General features: G+C 46.3%; 1 non-coding gene across 1 annotated transcript; it reads left to right on the top strand.

Annotated features, from left to right (window-relative positions):
• Positions 1–9,335: 9,335 nt before the first annotated feature.
• Positions 9,336–9,408, top strand: Trnas-gcu (transfer RNA serine (anticodon GCU)). The gene has a single exon. It is a non-coding gene; the product is annotated as a tRNA-Ser (tRNA).
• Positions 9,409–13,512: the final 4,104 nt, after the last annotated feature.

Below are 13,512 nucleotides of genomic sequence, written 5' to 3'. Positions count from 1 at the left end.
CGGCACCAGCACTTTGCGCAAGCATAGCCATAGGCGTCTTGCACAGCATTCCGTTCAGGCGACGTGGCTCACTAAAACCAAGGGTTGGAGATCAAAACGAGAGGAACACATAAAAGGGCCCAGTGCCGAAAAAAACATACTTCAGTTATATATGCGGTTGGGCTAGTTGGTGCATTATGCTTCACAAAATATTTTGTGCCAAGTGAAGAGCAATGAAGACGAGCAATAAAGATCTCACAACTCGTTATTTGCAGGAAAGGAAGTGACGTCAAGTAGGCTTTACAATAAAAAAAACATTTAGGCAGAGTGTAAAAGCGACTGACATCAAAGTGCTCAGATTCTGCCTACCGCATGCTGTCTAAAAAAACGGAATTCATTGCTAAAAGGTGGTAATGATGGTTCACCTAAAAGAGCCATTCGCAATTTTTCTGGATGAAGTACGCTTCGGAAAGCTCACGTGCCAGAGTGTCACGGCTTCTGCCAATGTTAATAGTTTCGTTAAGGTGCGGTGTACAACCACAATCACGACAATAAATGGGCGAGTATAATGCAGTGCCTCTCTTGATTTATAAGTCGTGTTCTCGTAGGCCATCATTTAAGCAACGTACACTTTTTAAAATATATATCTTGTCACACCTAAGCGCTATCTTGTATACAATACCAACTTTGCATCCCATGTCCTTCGTAGCGTGTTTCTTCCCGCACGGACATGGCCTATTTTTTCCACTGATACGGCTTCATAACACACTTAGCCTGCATAGTGGGGAAAACAAAATGGGCACCCGACATTTCGTAGCAATCCGCCCAATATTGTGACCTACTTTCTAGGAATACGGTACCACCTCAGGTCACGTTTTCTTTTCGGCTGTCACCTGAGCACTGACCCACGTACGCTTGAGTTTTTCAAGTAATGCCGCCGAAACACCCGACAGTTGCGAACAAGGGTACCCGGCATCCATAGTTGGGACACCTGGGCGTCGAAACTGGTTTACTTACCATAGTTACAGGACCTTGAAATAGAGGACTCAAGCACATCAAGGCTATCACACATTTTATAGTTTTTGAATGAGCTGATGCAAAGGGCAGGAGCCCTTCGGAGATCAAACACAATAGAGATGAAACACAATAAGTAAGTGTTTCATAAGTGTTTCATCTCTTTCTCTCTTTCCCAACCATCTTAGGAGATGGGAAACACTCAGCGGATCGAATGGCTAATGATAGAAAGACGGGGACGTACCGGGTGTCTATGTTTTTGTTAAGCAGTTAATTTTGTTGCCCTGTTCTTTTTTTGACTAGCGCGCAACCTAAAAATGTCTTCCTCCCAAAACATAATATTTAGGTCATCAGTTTGAAATATTTCTTTACTTAGAACTCCGTGGGGATGCCCCCGCGAGAACCATGATAAAATAGAAAAAAAAATGAGAACAAGGCTATCCCCTTCATTCATGTTCGCAACACAAAAAACAAGAAAAGACTCATTTGTTTTGATTTAACTTGCCGGAGAATGAAATAAATAACGTTGATTTACGTGATTAAAAGTTAGATAAATATAATAAATGCCCACATAACAATTCCCTTTCTTGCATAACTTGTTCGACAAGCTACTCGTCCGTTGTTTTTTTAACTTACTTCCATGGGACTGCATGGGATACGCCACTTCTATATGTAGCCATCTCCGTGAAATGGCCTTGCACTGACTGCGTCGCTAGGTACAATGAACGAAAGTCAACGACTTAAAAATATGAGCTACCAACACCCGATTTCACATCTCCCGCGATTGCTTCGATCGTACATTAGTTGGTTAGTGCAACCATTCAAGGACTCTTGTGCAATTAAGGGAAATCGCGACGGCCTGTCTCACCCATAGCTGGACACCTGAGCTGCTCCCCTTCCCTTTGCGCTCGAGCCCCCCCCCCCCCCCTCCCCCTGCCCGTCCTCCAAACGCAGAACTAATCTGTACAGTTAGGGCATCCACAACCGCCTTCATTTCATGTTTCACACTTGCTGAAATTTCGTTTTATTTCCTAGTCCCTGCCGCTTCCGCAAGATTCAATGTTCCCCACATGTTGTTTTTCAAGTCATTTTCACCTTGGTTTCCTTCTGAAAATATGAGAAGCTGACCGGGATACACGGTCTCCGACGCGTCACCGCAAAGACGCCAGAAAAAGCTAAACATTCGGCATGAACTAACAACGAAATCTGCGCGTGTTGGTAAGGGTTCATGGTGAAACGAAGCGCGAACAAACAACGACAACCAGGAGGAACAAATAGCAATACAGAGGAACAAATCAGCGCGGCGTCCGGTTGTATTTTTCCCCCTGTTGTTGTCGTTATTTCTTTGCGCTACGTTTCACCATTTACCATGCGCCAGTACACATCCTCTCATGCGTGCAAAAAACAAAAACAAAACAAAAAAAGCCACGTGGAAAGCCACTGTGGACACATGACCAGACTCTCGTTGGCCCTGATGCCTACCTCCGTACTCTTCTCGTCTGCCTCTCTAACAGTGGCCGTGGACGTGATGAAGGGGCCTGTTAGCCCCTCTGTCGCTGCATTGAAAAACAAGCTCACTCGCTACACCCCTCCGAGCGTCGCTGTCATACCGACGGCACCCCATCTGGAGGAGTCGTTTCATGTTTGCCTCCGCTCACATCCTCGACGCTGGCTACATTCCTGTTAGCCAAATATCTCCTCGCTTTCTTCTATTATAAAGGAAGCAAATCTGAATAGGCTGGTGGGGACGTAAATCGGAGAGGCTGAAGATGTGGTTTTGTTACAGTCGTCTTCGATTTTTCGACGTGCGCATTACACATTAAAGGGGTTCAAGTTGCAGCCCCCTCAATTTACCGAGGGGTAGTACCCATAGCCCAGGGCCCACTTCCCGCCACCCCCCTTAGCGACGCCACGGCGTTGGTGCACCTGATCAATCGAGCTTTTGGTGTGATTCCTGTTCATAAGGGTGGACTGCAGTTTTCTAGAGGCTTGACGTAGTCCCTGTCATCACTGCATACTGACGATAGTATCCAGGAAGTTCACTTGTTTTTCAGAATATTGGCATGATAATTTAATAGTCAGGTGCGAAGAATTGATATGAGATATAAACGTTTCTAAAGTAGCGTGACCATGTTCCCAAATCTTGAAGATGTCGTCTACGTAGCGGAGGTAAACCTGAGGTTTATGCGGAAAAGAGTTTAACAGGGTGGCTTCAAGTTGCCCTATGAAGATATCTGCATAGGTCGGCGCACGTGGAGTACCCATGCTCGTTCCGAAAACTTGCAAGAAGTAAGACGAGTCAAATTCAAAATAATTTACAGTTAAAACTAGTTTTAACACAGCTATGTACACTTCTGCGCATGTTGGTGCAGGTCCTCTGATAAAGCGTTCGAAATAGCTTCGATTCTTTCGACGAAAAGAATGTTTGAATACAAGGCGGCAATGTCAGGAGTGACAAGGAGAGTTTTACTGGGCATGCGCCCACCCTTATTTATCGCTTCTATTATGCGGAGGAAGGTGGGGGGGGGTTGCGTCCTGAACGAATGAAGAAAAAAGAGCCGGAATATCGGATAGGTAATGATTCAGAAAAAGGGATGATGCTTTGGTTGGGGTATTGTTATTTGGAACTATGGGTCTGCCAGGAATGTTTGCAGTAAACAACGATTCTACGGGGACTTTGCGGACATTTCTGAGGAGGTAAAAATGTCGTGCCTGCTTATTATTCGGTATCATGAAGTTTAAGTCAGTGATCGTTAATATTTCTTTAAATCGCAGATCTGTAAGGCTCTGAAGTATTGTTAGATTGTATTCCTGGCTCTGATCCTTATCTACAGTCTTGTAGTGGCAAGGGTTGTTGAGCTACCTATAAGCTTCAACTTTGTGCGCTGGCTGGCATACTAGCGGATCTTGCGCTCGTGCTGGCTGGCTTCATCCTGCTGACGACCCACTCGAGGGCAATAGTTGACACGGGATAGGAACTGTTCTCTTGTAGTGGCAAGGGTTGTTGAGCTACCTATAAGCTTCAACTTTGTGCGCTGGCTGGCATACTAGCGGTTCTTGCGCTCGTGCTGGTTGGCTTCATTCTGCTGACGACCCACTCGAGGGCAATAGTTGACACGGGATAGGAACTGTTCTGAGAATGGGTTTGGTGTCGACACGGAAGCCGAGAAAAATTTGGTGTCTAGAATGAACGATGGGTGGCGGCCGAATTGCTTCTTGTGGCGAAACGGCATTTTTTGTGTTCAACTGAAGACCCGCATTCGCGAGGCATGTAAGAACCTCATCTAGCCATTTCAAGCGCTCAGTAAAACTTGAAAGAAAGATAACGATGTCGTCCAAATAACAGAGGCACGTTCTCAATTTAAGGCCCCGAAGGACATTGTCGATCATTAGCACAAAAGTCGCAAGAGGGTTACGTAGTCCAAAAGGAATTACTTTAAATTCAGGGTGGCAAATGCTGTCTTTTCTTCCTCGGTCTCGTTCATTGGAATCTGCCACTAACCTGAGTGGAGGTCAAGACTGGAGAAGTATTCCGCCCCTTTTAGGCAGTCCATGGTATCATCGATGCGGGTCATCAGATATACATCCTTTCGGGTACTTCTATTGAGTGCGTGGTAATCGATACACAATAGAACGGATCCGTCTTTTTTCTTAACTATGACCCCGGGGGACGACCGAGGGCTGTTTGATGGGCGGATAATTTTGCGTTGACGCATGTCGGTCACATTCTCACAAATGGCTTTTCGTTCGGAAGAAGGCACACGGTACGGGCGGCGGCAAATAAGTCGGGATCCATCTGTTTAGCTTCGGTGCGTTGCGACAGACGTTTGGCCAAGCGTGGTACAATTCGAATCAAATAGAGATTTGTGCTTGTTCAGAAGGTCTAGTAAAGAGCCAGTTTGCGTGGGGGAGAGGTCGGAGCTGATTGTGGCAAATTGAGCCGAGTGCAACGGTTTAGATAGTCAACATGGGCACGGGGAACACAGGAGAGGGGAACAACGCAGACACCTTCAGAGTCAGCAGCGGTAGCCAAAGTGGTGCCTTGAAGAAGGAGAATCGCTTCAGCATTAAATTTGCAACAAAGAGTGTGGCCCTTGCCACGGAAGAAGGGCACAAGACAGACGCCGATCATGATGCCTCTTGGGAAAAAGCGAGCACAGGGAAGGATGAGTACGTCACCATTACGACAGCTGCCACCGCGAACGGAAAGGGTGTTCTCACTACCAGGTTTGAGGACGAAATCGGCACCTGCCACAAAGCAGTGTTCCTTGACGTCAGGAATACCCGTATAGCCCGTAGCGGTGACCTCCATGTAAGGACATCGGCAGGAGATGACCGTTGCTGCCGATGATAGAAAGTCCCATCCTAGAATGAGTTACTTGGAGCAGCTAGATAACACCAGGCACTTATTATGGTCCCGAATTCCCTATATAAAAACACGTACTGTACAGTATCTAGGTGGCTGGAGCCCATCTTGTTGAGCACCGCACAATAAAGTTCCAGTATACGGGGTTCTCACTTTTCAGAGACGCGAGCACAAATTTCCAAAACTGACTGATATGCTTGCTCAAGTATCAACAAGGGCATAATTACGAAAACCTTCAACTTCCACAGACAGTGTATTTGTTGGTATTAATGGAGGAGTTTTTGGCTTTTAGATGAGTGTAGTTCCCCCTCCTGAAACTGCAGGCATTTGTTTTCCGATTGGTGATTACGGTGCGTCGCGGGTCGAACAGGTGACACAGAGTGGCGGTATCGTGAACGTGAGCGGCACCGTGATGGACGCTCTGGCCGAGGCGGGCCAAACTATAGGTTGAGGGTGGCGACGAGCGACGCGAGGGCGAACTATATGTGCCACGTCGGGGCCCGTAAGAAAAGCCAATCTCACGTTCAACAGGTGCCTCTCCGCGTTGTTAATCTTTCTGACGTCGTCGACAGAAACGAGATACGTCTACGCGATTCCCGCAATAATAGCAGGCGGGGTGTTCACACGGGAAGGGCTGGCGTCCAGCGTGCATGTTCCTGTAGTATCCCCGTGGTTTGCTTGCTGCTGATATCGCTGTTAAGTGTCTGGGAGTCAATGGGGCTTCCATTGGTAGGGGCGTTTTGGATGCGATGGCCGAGTAGGACGGCGTGAAAGACGTAGAACCAGGGGACGTCGAGGGCATCACACCCGAAATAGATGCCAGCTCCTCTCCCACCAGATCACGCAGCTGAGAAGCGTCCGGGCGAGAGTAATATTGTGGAGCAAAAAGTGGGTTATTGAGGTGCAGCTCTTCGCGAATGTTTTGGCGTATGAGAGAGCGTAAGTCCTTGACCCCTTGTGACTGCGTAGCCAGAACATCCGGATGCAAATGGACAGTCTGCAATTCATCCAAGTGCTCACAGGTTGCGCGCACACCGCTGACGCTCGTCGGAATTTGCACTGCGAGGGCGTTGAAAGCAAAAGCAGCGATGCCCTTCATGATGTGCCGAACCTTTTCGGCCTCTGGCATGCTTGTATTCACGCGGCGGCAAAGAGCACCGACGTACTTTATGTATGAGGTATATGTCTCTTCAGAGCGTGGAAGCCGAGTGGCCAGCTTCCGTTTCGCCTCGTCCGACCGAGCGGCTGTCGCGCCGAATATCTTGGCAGCTCCAGGCAAAAACTGGTCCAATCGTCACATCCGTGTGCATTCTTCAAAAACCATGCTTTTGCCGCCTTGTCCAAGGAAAAAGAAACGTTCTGCAACTTCGACGCGTCATCCGAAAGATTAAACGCACTCACACGAGCATACACATCCAAACAGTCATCCATGGCTTCACCCCGCAGACCGCCGAAATGCGGCATGTAGCGCTGGCGGCAGGTGACACCAAATTCAAGAGGCGCGGAGTGTAGGCGATAGCGGGGTTTTTTCCGGCCTCACGCTGCATCTCTGTTGAAAGCAAACCCTGACCGGAACGGAGCTCCAGGCGTGGGTTCGTAAGGTGTTGAGGACGGAACCGAGGTCAACCTCCACCACTTGTAAGGCCCTTGATCAACGGGTTTACCGGGACGTTTATTCGGCGATGTAATCAGTTACGACGACGGACCCAGAGCGATGATGCTGATGCACGAGCGAAGAGGATGGGTTAATATTAATGAGAATGATCATTCAAGGGAGAGGAGTGAAAGCGGGAGATCGTCCACAGTGTGGAAACAAGTCTCTGGAAGTGTCGGCCGTGGCGATACGACATAAGCGCGTATATATATATATATATATGTATATATATATATATATATATATATATATATATACCCACTCATGACAGGCTGTAGACGTTCAAGTCACGCCCCAGGGGTTGAAAAGAAGGTCCCCTTTTCCTCGTGTAGTCTGAGTGGCGCTGGCTACCACCCTCAAGCGTCAGATACACTTCTAGTAAATATAAATAGCCCAGAAAGTGAAGGAGAACACAGTCGCCCAGATAGCCGAATTGGTAAGGCATTCGAGATCTAATCGAAAGGCGTGGGTTCAGTCCCCACTCTGGGCGCGTGTTTTTCTTTCTTTCTTTCTTTCTTCCGTATATTTAAAAAAATATTAACTTCATTAACCGTAGTAAAAAAAACAGCCTAACCACACCCCTATGCCTCCTGTGGCGTTGTAGACTGCCGACCTATCTTTCTGTATATGTATGTATATATATATATATATATATATATATATATATATATATATATGCACAAAGTAGAAGTACGCTCTTCGGAGACTTTATTTCCAACGTTTCGACCTGAGACAGGTCTTCCTCAGGAATGAAGGTAAAATCGTACGGACTCAGAGTGGGGGCGGCGCCCCGATACACACAAGGACTCCACTTCACGACTATATATATATATATAGATATATATAGAAAATAGGGGAATAAGGGTTGGCAGTCACGAAAACCTCGGTAAGCAATGGGAGGTTGTGGTCGGTCATAGAAAGAGATGAAGAATTTTTTTAGTCGAAAAGATAGTGGTGAAAAAATGCCCGCCGGGTGGGATCCGAACACACCACGACCTCCAGAAAACCGGTCTGGTGCAATAACCACTACGCTACCGGCGGCGCTGTTTGCCCAAACCTTTGTCGGGTATTTGTGTTAAGGTATTTTTGTTTCCTGCACTTGGTGGTGGTAGCCAGCGCCACTCGGACTACTCGGGCTGAAGGGGACCTTCTTTTTAACCCCCGGGTCGTGACTCGAGTGCCTACGACATGTCGAGAGTGGTCGACCAGCGTTGAACCCTCTTAGCACCCTTTGGCACCAAGACTGCCAGAGCAGAGGCCCTCGCTGAGCATGTAGCGAATCAGAAAATGGGAAATTATTGGTTCCGTGAAATAAGACAGAAAATAAGGGTTGGCAGTCAAGAACACCTCGGAAAGCAAAGGGGAGGTTGTGGTGGGTCATAGAAAGAGATAAAGAATTTTTTGAGTCGAAAAGAAAGTGGTGAAAAAATGCCCGCCGGGTGGGATCCGAAGACACGACCTCCAGAATAGCGGTCAGGTGCGGTAACCACTATGCTACCGGCGGGGCTGTTTCCCCAGCACTCTCTCCGGTATTTATTTTCAAGTATTTTTGTTTCCTGCACTTGGGGGTGGTAGCCAGCGCCACTCGGACTACTCGGGGTAAAGGGGACCTTCTTTTTAACCCCCGGGCGGTGACTCGAGTGTCTACGACATGTCGAGAGTGGTCGTAGAAGGTATATATAAATATATATATATATATATATATATATATATATATATATATGTAAGAGTTGGCAGTCAAGAAAACCTCGGAAAGCAAAGGGAAGGATGTGGTAGTTCATTGAAACAGATAAAGAATTTTGAAAGAAAGAAAGTGAAGAAGAAATGCTCGCCAGGTGGGATCCAAACCCACGACCTCCAGATTACCGGTCTGGTGCGATCGCACCAGACCGGTATTTTGGACGTCGTGAGTTCGGATTCCACGTGGCGTGCATTTTTTCTCCACTTTCTTCCATTGTTTCCAAATTCTTTATCTGTTTCAATGAACTACCACATCCTTCCCTTTGCTTTCCGAGGTTTTCTTGACGGCCAACTCTTATTTCGGCGTTATTTTCAACGAGCCCTTAATTTCCTATTCTGATTCGCTACATGCATAGCGAGGGCCTCTGTTCTGGCAAGTCTTTGTGCCATAGGAAGCTTAAGAGGGTTTAAGGGTGCTCGACCACTCTTGACATGTCGTAGACACTCGATTTACGGCCCAGGGATAAGAAAGAAGGTCCCCTTCACCCTGGCTACTCCGAGTGGCACTGTCTACCACCGCCAAGCACAGGAAACAAAACTACCTAAATATAAATACCCCAGAAAGTTGAGGGGAAAATCGCCCCGCCGGTAGCGTAGTGGTTATCGCACCAGACCGCTATTGTGGAGGTCGTGGGTTCGGATCCCACCTGGCGGGCAGTTTTTCTCCACTTTCTTTCTTTCCAAATCCCTTATGTCTTTCAATGACGTACCACTTCCTCCCCTTTGCTTTCCGAGGTTTTCTTGAATGCCAACTCTTATTTCTTTGTTATTTTCAACGAGCCCCACATTTCCTATTCTGATTATACACACCAGATCGGTATTCTGGAGGTTGTTGGTTCGGATCCCACCTGGCAGGCATTTTTTCGCCACTTTCTTATTTTCCAAATTCTTTATGCTGACCATATACATCCTCCGCTTGGCTTTCCGACGTTTTCTTGACGGCCAATTTTTGTTATGTCTTATTTTCAATGAGCTCCTCATTTCCCATTCTGATTCGCTATATATATATATATATATATATATATATAAATCTAGAGAAAGATAAACTCACAAAGCGCGCAGAAATAGTATAAGTAAAGAGTCGGATACACAGCAAGAACAATAACAAACAATGTTTACTTACGTAGCGGCAATGGGACTTGCCTTCATCAGAGTAAAGTTACATGATTATGGTGTCGCAAACATTGAACACATTTCTTATATAGGTTTGCATAAAACTGTAAGAAGGAATGGAAAATGTTTCGCAAATGGAGAGTGTGCATACAGTCAGGCTACGCCTACGTTACAACATCAACCAACAAACAAACAAAAAAAAAAAAAGGGGGGGGGGAGCAAGAGAGAGAAAAAGGGGTCGTGTTAACAATGCAGCGTTCAAGGTTGCACCATGACGGGTCAACGTATGCCGCGCGGGTTGCAAGTTCAGACAATGGGGGAAAATGGTCAACCGCGGTTTGTAAAGAAAGGGAAGAGTATACAGCAAGGTATTCAGTGGCTGGGGAGACTGGTTCTAGGGAAAGCGAAGATGGGTGTGCCCCCCGCGGATGAAGAGAATAGATAGGGTGCACAAAAGAGCATTTCACAGAAGCTAGCAATCGAACAGGAAATAGGTAGGGTCACAAAAGGTTAAACATGAATAGATCACAAAGAGTTAAACATTCTTAAGTGGTGGTGGGAACGAGGCCTCCTTCTCCCGGACAAATGGCATTGTTGAGCCGCATTAAGCTAACAAAGCTGCTGTATTAGGAGAGTTTCTGCGAATTCTGGTGGCAAACTCGAGGGTAGGAATAATGAACATAGTTATAAAAATTATGAAGCCGCTAAGTTTATTCGAGGGATAAGCACGTTAATCTTCCGTAACTTTCATTAATTCCAAGTGTGGCTGACCCAAACTTATAAATGAGATAAGATTCCCGAACCTCGCGGTCGTGGTGCGTTTTGAAGGCGGATTCTAAAATCGTTGCTTTAAGATGATCAAATGCATGCCCGGGACTGTTCACATGTCTTGACAGGGGCAAATAAGGGCAGCTTTTTGCATGAGAGCGGTGATTATTGAACCGTATTCGGAAGGGCGTTTCAGTTTGGCCGATATATTGTTGCCTACAAACAGTGCACTCTAGAAGATATACGACATTAGCGGAGTCACAGTTAAAGTTACCTTTTATATTTACGTAGTAGTCTGAAGCCGTGCTGGTGGCGCGCTGTGTAGTGGTCATGTGTGGGCATACTTTACATCGGGGTTTATTGCAGGGCATGCAGCCAGTAGTTGCCGGTCGGTTGATACGAGAGTTAGTAAGAAAGTCCCCTAAATTCTTATTACGCCGGTAGACAACGCGTGGTGGTTCGGGGAATATGCTTTTTAAGCGGTCACTTTGCATTAGGATATTGTGATGTTTTTTTAGCACGGTTGACACTCTTGGAGCGGAGGATGAGTGGGTTAAAACTAAGTTTGCGGGTTCCCGTTCGGGGCTTTTTTCTTACAGATTTCGTTACGGTCTAATTGGTTGGCTCGCACAATAGCGTCGTCGATAACTTTTTCCGGGTATTTTTTATTCAGGAGGGAGGTCTTGAGTTCTCGACAGTTTGAGTCAAAGTCGGCTTGGTTTGAGCAAATTCTCCTAAATCGGTGGGCTTGGCTGTAAGGTATTGCTGTCTTGCAGTGTCTGACATGGCTACTTCGGAAGTGCAAATACTGCCGCGTGTCTGTCGGTTTTCTATACAGTTTAGTTTGAAGCCGACCTTGGAAGGTAGTAACGGTGACGTCCAGAAAGTTTACACTGTGTTCCGAATAGGAATGAGCAAGGGAAATACTAGGATGGGCTAGATTAAATGCCTCAATGAAGGTGAGGAGTTCCGCCTCACCGTGTTGCCAGATCATGAATATGTCATCAATATACCTTTTTAGTACATTTGCTTTAAATTTTGGGTGTCAAGAAAGTTTGATTCGAGGTGAGCCATAAAGATATTAGCGTAGTTAGGTCCGATTCGAGTTCCCATTGACGTTCCGCTGACTTGCACGTAATGAACTCCGTCGAACTCAAAATTGTTAAGTTCAAGAATAAGCCTAAGGAATGTTTGGAGAGCAGAAGAATCGATAGGTTTGTCGCACGATGACTGCTCATACGCAAGGGATACAGCGGCGATGCCATCTTCATGGGGGATGTTAGTATACAGTGACGCAACATCAAGGGTGACTAGAAGGCAGTTATCAGGAATTTCAATTTTTGAGATGTCTGAGAGAAACTCATTGGTATCCTTAATGAAGGAGGGAAAGCTGGGCGGAATGTCGCAAATGAGATTATCCACATAGCGCGAGAGGTTTTCGGTAACAGTGCCAATGCCAGAAACAATGGGGCGCCCTGGGTTGTTCACCTTGTGAATCTTTGGGAGAAGATAGAATTTACCGGCTACTGGGCTTAAGGGGATCAGGGAACGAGCCGTGATTTCATTTATTGTTTTATTTTTAACAAGCTCAGCAAGTTTATCTTTGACGATTTGCTTATAATCTTGAGTGGGATCATTGGGTAGTGCTTCTATCTTCTCCCAAAGATTCACAAGGTGAACAACCCAGGGCGCCCCATTGTTTCTGGCATTGGCACTGTTACCGAAAACCTCTCGCGCTATGTGGATAATCTCATTTGCGACATTCCGCCCAGCTTTCCCTCCTTCATTAAGGATACCAATGACTTTCTCTCAGACATCTCAAAAATTGAAATTCCTGATAACTGCCTTCTAGTCACCCTTGATGTTACGTCACTGTATACTAACATCCCCCATGAAGATGGCATCGCCGCTGTATCCCTTGCGTATGAGCAGTCATCGTGCGACAAACCTATCGATTCTTCTGCTCTCCAAACATTCCTTAGGCTTATTCTTGAACTTAACAATTTTGAGTTCGACGGAGTTCATTACGTGCAAGTCAGCGGAACGTCAATGGGAACTCGAATCGGACCTAACTACGCTAATATCTTTATGGCTCACCTCGAATCAAACTTTCTTGACACCCAAAATTTAAAGCCAATGTACTATAAAAGGTATATTGATGACATATTCATGATCTGGCAACACGGTGAGGCGGAACTCCTCACCTTCATTGAGGCATTTAATCTAGCCCATCCTAGTATTTCCCTTGCTCATTCCTATTCGGAACACAGTGTAAACTTTCTGGACGTCACCGTTACTACCTTCCAAGGTCGGCTTCAAACTAAACTGTATAGAAAACCGACAGACACGCGGCAGTATTTGCACTTCCGAAGTAGCCATGTCAGACACTGCAAGACAGCAATACCTTACAGCCAAGCCCACCGATTTAGGAGAATTTGCTTAAACCAAGCCGACTTTGACTCAAACTGTCGAGAACTCAAGACCTTCCTCCTGAATAAAAAATACCCGGAAAAAGTTATCGACGACGCTATTGTGCGAGCCAACCAATTAGACCGTAACGAAATCTGTAAGAAAAAAGCCCCGAACGGGAACCCGCAAACTAACTTAGTTTTAACCCACTCATCCTCCGCTCCAAGAGTGTCAACCGTGCTAAAAAAACATCACAATATCCTAATGCAAAGTGACCGCTTAAAAAGCATATTCCCCGAACCACCACGCGTTGTCTACCGGCGTAATAAGAATTTAGGGGACTTTCTTACTAACTCTCGTATCAACCGACCGGCAACTACTGGCTGCATGCCCTGCAATAAACCCCGATGTAAAGTATGCCCACACATGACCACTACACAGCGCGCCACCAGCACGGCTTCAGACTACT

Source organism: Haemaphysalis longicornis, unplaced genomic scaffold, assembly GCF_048455015.1.
Source record: "Haemaphysalis longicornis isolate Haplotype H1 unplaced genomic scaffold, Haemaphysalis longicornis Haplotype H1 scaffold_57, whole genome shotgun sequence".
NCBI lineage: Eukaryota > Metazoa > Arthropoda > Arachnida > Ixodida > Ixodidae > Haemaphysalis > Haemaphysalis longicornis.
The sequence above is the reverse complement of the archived record's forward strand: the minus strand, read 5'-3'. Positions and strand labels throughout refer to the sequence as shown.